The sequence below is a fragment of the Triticum dicoccoides genome, chromosome 4B (assembly GCF_002162155.2).
Source record: "Triticum dicoccoides isolate Atlit2015 ecotype Zavitan chromosome 4B, WEW_v2.0, whole genome shotgun sequence".
NCBI lineage: Eukaryota > Viridiplantae > Streptophyta > Magnoliopsida > Poales > Poaceae > Triticum > Triticum dicoccoides.
This window is the reverse complement of record NC_041387.1, coordinates 129037847-129044537: the sequence shown is the minus strand read 5'-3', so window position 1 is coordinate 129044537 and position 6691 is coordinate 129037847.

Below are 6691 nucleotides of genomic sequence, written 5' to 3'. Positions count from 1 at the left end.
TTAAATAGCCCATTTACTTTATTTTGTTCAAGAAAGGGATCGTAGGTCAGGTGGTAGGTTAGTTGAGTTGGCTCACTAGTGGTGCAAGGATCCAATCCTCTCTTGTTCACACCAATTTTTGCTTGAAAAAATCTCGAACGAAAAAAGATCTAAAGAGGGAAAAAATGGATCGGGAGGAGAGCAAGAAAATCGAATCCGGCGAATAGAAGGATCTGGAGAGGGAAAAGATGATAAATTATGTTCGCCAGATCTGCACTATAGCAGTGGCCTACTCACGGTAATCAAGTATCTACAAAATTAGCCCACCTCCAAACATAAACATGCGGTTGGCTGACATGGTCACCGGGGATAGTCAAAGTCTGTAGCGAGTCTGTAGGTGCGGGGTTCGATTCCTATTGCCGCTACTTTTTTTTGAAAAAAATGAGCCAACAACCGAGATTGACGGAAGCGTGCTGTCACATCCCTAGTTCTGGCCTGTCCTATGCTTGCTTCCATCTGAGCATCATGTTTAAATTTTTGAAACCTGAACTGAGGAATTTAGAAGCCTCAAAACCCTAGATAAAAGAAGGGCAAAACCCCTAAAATCTCATTCATTATTCCAAAAATGTTCTTCTTAGATGTTTAATATTTTTGGCAAGGGTTTTGATCCAAACCAAAAATAATGAACATTTTAAAAGGATTTATTTTGAGACTTTGAATTTAAATCAATACTATTTTGAATTTGAACTTATATCCAAATATTACTGAATATATGTTCAAATAACTGAAACATTTTTCTGTGCTTTGGTATAATTCCATTGTGCTAAATAAAATGTTCAGGGGAATTTTGTCACTGTCTTTGAATTTGTTTTATTTCAAAACAGTGGCAAAAGATTAAATATAAAACAAAACAGAAGAAAAAAATAAAAAGAGCAAAGCCTACCTGGCCTTACCCGTGCAACCACCAGAGCTGGCCCAGCTCCTGTGCTGGTCCAGCACTGTGCGGCCCAGCCCACCTCCTCCCCCTTGTCCTCTTCCTCCTCTGCCAGGAGGACGAACAGAGGCGAGGCGTGGCGCGCGCCGACGCTGCCTCGGCCACCTCCTGCTTCCCCTGGCCACCTCCTGCTTCCCCTGGCCGCGTGGATGAATGCCCGGTGACGTCCCAATCCGCCCGACCTCTCTCACTCCTCCCCTGCTCCCTCTCTCGCCGTTTCCCACCTCACCGAACACGCTCGCCGCCGCCGACGAGCTCCCTCATGGCCACCGGCCACCCCTAGCCTCGCCGATGCGCTCAAAGGCTCCGCCTCGACCCCCTCCTTCCTCCCCACCGACCCACGGCCCTCCGGAAGCCCTGCAACGCCGCCACCATCGCCGTTCCGTCGCCGGCCACCGAAGCTCACCGTTGTCGATTCGCCGCCTCCGATGCCTCCCCAAGCTCCCCGAGGCCACCGATGCAACCCCTGTGAGCCCCTCTTCCTTTTCCCCCTTCCCTCAAGCTCGCACTCATCCCCTAGCCTCTTCCTCCACCGCGGCCGAGAGTTTCTCGCCGCCGGCCATGGCGTGGCCGTGGCCACAGCCACCCCAGCTCGTATCCGAGCCCACTGACGTGCTCACCGCGATCTCAGGAGTCTGTAGCACGCCCCAGCTCCTCCTGCCGTGCTTCCTAACCCCGACCCCGAGCTCGCCCGAGCTCCGGCCGCCGCCGAGGTCGACGCCGTGCTCAACTCCGGCCACCTCGCGGCCTCCCGTCCGTTCCTTTGGATGCGTAGGAGCAAGAGCTTCTCCCCAGTGCCCTCAGCGTGCCAAACCACCGCTCGTAGCGCCAAACCCGCCACCACCCGAACTCCGGCCGCCGCCGTCGTCATGATTGCCGTCGCCTCCGGCCACCCTAGCTTCTTCCGTTGGCCCTGTTAGATGCGCGCGGGTATGGGCATCCCGTAGAGCCCCTCCGCCGCTCTTTTGGTCATCGGAGGGCGAATCCCGACGCTCTCCGCCGTCCCTGGCCTCGCCGGCGACGAGCCTCGGGTCAACTCCGGTGAGTTTGACCCGGGTTTGACCCCCTCTCTCTCACTGACCTGCGGGCCCCGCCTGGCTAATTAGGTTAGGTTAGTTTAACTAAGCCAGGTTAGTTTAGTTAGACGCTGACACTCGGGACCCACCGGTCAGGGGTTGACCGGACTGTGCCACGTTGACCCACTGACATCATCATGACATCAGGCTGACGCAATAAGTATTTTCTGGATTTGAAAATATTCAGGAAATTCCAGAAATTTGTATAAACTTCTAAAATTCATAGAAATTCAACCGTAACTCCAAATTAAATAAATTATATATGAAAAATTATCAGAAAAATCCAATCTATCCATCTGTACCATTTTCATGCATGTTAGAACAACTTATCACTACTGTTTAGGACAAATGAAGTGAATGACATTTAAATAACCACATATGGAGTTTGAATTTGAATCTTGGATTCAAACCAACTTCATTTAACCTGGTTTTAGGTGCATTGGCCCAAAACACATTCATTTTGCCATGTCATAGCATGCATCATATTGTGCATTGCATTGATTGTGTTTCTTCTGTGTTTGCCGGTGTTGTTCCCCCTCGGTAGACGTTGTATCGACGATGTGATCGTTGACACTGATGAAGACTCAATGTTATCTTCAGAAGTGCCAGGCAAGCAAAACCCCCTTGTTCATTCCGATAAAATCCCACTCTCTCGCTCCTGCTCTCTTTTACTGCATTAGGACAACAACGACATAATTGTTACTTGCTGCGGTAGCTGAACCCCTTTATCCTTTGCATGACCTGTCATTGCCACAGTAAATAGATGAAACCCACTAGCATGAGTAGGAGTTGTTTGAGCCCTGATGTGCCTACTCATTCATGCCTGTTGTCATGCCTGCTATTGCTTAGAGTTGAGTTAGGTCTGATTCATCGGGGATGAATCAGAGGTGTGTGAACATGTCCTGCTGTGTGTGAGCTAAGTGTGTGAACACGATTTGGTAAAGGTAGCGGTGAGAGGCCATGTAGGAGTACATGGTGGGTTGTCTCATTGCAGCCGTCCTCAGGAACTGAGTTCTGTGTTTGTGATCCATGACCAGTTACTACCACACATTGGGTTCCGGTAACTCGACCCCTCTCGACTTATTAATCAACATGATCTCTGTCCAGGAGTTGCAACTAGTTTCTGGTGTTTGTAGGTAGTGTTAGTAGTCTACCAAGTGGCACCCGGTACAGGTGGGCTTGGGACAGACTAGGCACAGTGGCACGGTGTACCAAGTGGCACCCGGTTGGTGGGCTTGGGAACCCTGCACACATCGTTTGGGGCCGTAAGCGACACCCCGGCCGGATCTCCTTGCGGATGGAACCTGAATAGGCGATAAACCTGGACTAGAGACTTGTTTGGTTAGTCAGGTCGTGGCCGACTCCCTCGCACGGCTTCCGCTTGAAGGTTGCCGAGATACATGACGTGTACAGGGCGGTAAGTGGCGAAAGCGTGTGTGAAGAAGTACACCCCTGCAGGGTTAACATCATCTATTCGAATAGCCGGATTCCTCGGATATGGAAACTTGGACCCCTTGCATAGTTCATAGACAAGTGAAAGTGGATACTCTAAAATACGCAAGATAAGCGTGAGTGCTATGGATGGCGTTCTCGTAGGGAGACGGGAGCGGATCCATAGTGGTGTATTGATATGGTGAATATGTGGACTCGTGTGCGCCACCTCAAAAGAGTTACTTGCAGTCGTAGTTCAGGATAGCCACCGAGTCAAAGCTGGCTTGCTACAGTCAAACTCCACCACCCCCTTTGTTGATAATGATGCATGTGTAGATAGATCTGATGTAAGTCTTGCTGGGTATATTTGTACTCACGTTTGCCTATTTTATGTTTTTGCAGAGAGACTTCAGTCTCACTAGTAGTTCCGCTTGGACTTCGACGTTTAGCTTGATACCTCAGCTACGATCTTGTGCCCTCGGCAGGATCTGATAGATAGTCAGGCTTCTCAGCCTTTTTCATTTATAGATGTCTGTACTCAGACATGATAGCTTCCGCTTGTGCTTTGACTTGTATGCTCTGATTGTTGGGTCATGAGACCCATGTTTGTAATGCCTCGCTCCTCGGAGCCTATTGATTTAACTACTTGAGTCGTAGAGTCATTTTGTGATGCCATGTTGTATTGCACATATCGAGCATATTGTGTGTATGTTATTGAAATGCTTGGTATGTGTGGGATCTGACTATCTAGTTGTTTATCTTTAGTAGCCTCTCTTATCGGGAAATGTCTCCTAGTGTTTCCACCGAGCCATGGTAGCTTGCTACTGCTCCGGAACACTTAGGCTGGCCGGCATGTGTCCTTCTTCGTTCCTGTGTCTGTCCCTTCGGGGAAATGTCACGCGATGAATACCGGAGTCCTGTTAGCTCGCTACAGCCCGGTTCACCGGAGTCCTGCTAGCCCAGTGCTACAGCCTGGATTCACTCATTGATGACCGACACGTTCGATGCTGGGTCATGGATGCCTGTCCCTGTAAGTATGTGCCACTTTGGGTTTACGACTAGCCATGTCAGCCCGGGCTCCTTATCATATAGATGCTAGCGACACTGTCATATACGTGTGCCAAAAGGCGCAAACGGTCCCGGGTAAAGGTAAGGCGACACCCGTGGGAATACTGTGCGTGAGGCCGCAAAGGGATATGAAGGGTTACATGCTAGATCTATGTGGCATTGAGTCGGGGTCCTGACAGCGTTGGTATCAGAGCTTGGCTGCCTGTAGGATTACCAAGCCAAACTGGTCGAAGTTGAGTCTAGAAATTCTTTAGTTATATAAGGGAATTGATTGTGGGATGGAACGTAAGGCTCTTTTTACTCCTTATACCTCATGGCCTTCTGATCTGAGTCATCTTATCTTTCCTGCGGGGATTAAGAACTAGGCTATCTTTTCTTTCTATCAGGATCACGTGTTACTAATCCGTAGACTTATAAGATTGTTGGATTTAAGCTTGAGTTCAGTTTCTACTACTTCCGTACGTTAACCGTTGATCTCGAAACCTTGATATTGTGTTTCTGAGTGGTTATGCCACCATTTTTGTGAATGTCTCAAATCTTTCTGAGCATTTACAGCCGTTATGATGTCCGAGTCATCCCAGGTTTCTAAATAGTCGGATGCATTTGCAAATCCCTTCCTCCTGTTTCCGATGTGCCTTTGGTCAGATTAATCACACAAATCAGTGAGTTGAGGTACTTTATTGCCTTGACATATATGTTGAAGCTAGTATTATGACCCTAGGTGTCTTAGGGGATCATCTAGTAATTTAGCCATGATTTGTGTTCCCAGTGTGATGATTCTGGCCATCATTCTCGAAAGCATCCCGTGATGCTACTTAGTAGTAGGTATTCTATTCCTGGGTTCTTGAACCCGAGATTCACTCTACTTACTTCATGTTGATAGTAATTGCTAGCGCCTTTAGGATATTAGTAACCTTTGCAGTAGTTCTCGAGGTCCGTGGTATATCCTTCTTCCAAATACCATGAACCACTTACGGCAAAAGTTTGATGGATCAAAAGATCACAACAGGAGTGCTCTCGATGGGTTCTCCATTCATAATTGTGACTCTGCCAGCTCTACCTTTCGACATGGATTATCCGGAAGAAATATGTTGAACTTCGTTTGACATGCTAAACCATGCATCCACAACTCAGAAAACCGTATGTTCCTTGAGTTGTCCATCTTTAGTTGTTTTCTGGCCCTTGTATATCAATTGATATTCAGGAGTAGTTATGCATCCATGTTCATCGTTGCCACTACTCTTGTGGTCTGTCAAGCCATTCCATTCAGGATGAATAGGAGAAACAAACTTCAGAACCTCATCCATATCTAGGATTGGGTCAAAGCAATTGTATTCCGCAGATCAAGTTGCAATCCAGCTTCTGGTCTGTTCTACCTTGAAGTATTACCATCATTATATCAGGAATATCATGGGAATTGCACCACTTTTTGTGAATTCTTGACATAGTGATACTTCTCGCCATTTTTTTCATTCCTCGGTTCCGTGTTGTTGCAGCCGGAGTGCCGACAAGTGAATCATGATGTGTGAACTCAATACTCCTAGCAACCCCATTGCTTGGTAGTTAAAGGACAATAATTTCATTCTTAGTGTGTTGGTTTTTGAATCACCATTCTAAGATTGATCGTGCTACCTAGTCCTTATTTCCTGGTGCACTCTTTGATTGATGAGTTAGGATTTTGTCAAGTCCTCGCTCATTTGATCATATCATCTTGCCCTGAAAAGCAAGATTGTTCTCGAGCTTAGTAACATATCGGTGGTTCGTGATTTCCGAAGATCTTCTCGGAAGTATTACCAGGTTGTCACCTGACCGCTATGTTGAGCTCGTGATCAAGTTGGTTTCTTGTGAACCACCTTCTCTCCAAGAATCGGTGTTAGATATCCCTGAGCTAGTTGGTTAAGCTAAACGACAACTTGGAGGGTTGGAAGATAAAAGCTTGCCTGATTTAGTTCGTTCCAAAGGGATATTCTTGTGTAGTGTGTGTTGAAGAAAGATGATATCTTCATCGATTGGTCCCTGTGATCAGTTGCTGGACCTATCGTCTTATCAATCCTTTGATTTGAGTGTGGGCTATCGCCAAATCAAGTCAGAACCAACGATGTTCGTAATGTTGTCTTCCTCATGGTTGATCCCTCGAGCATAC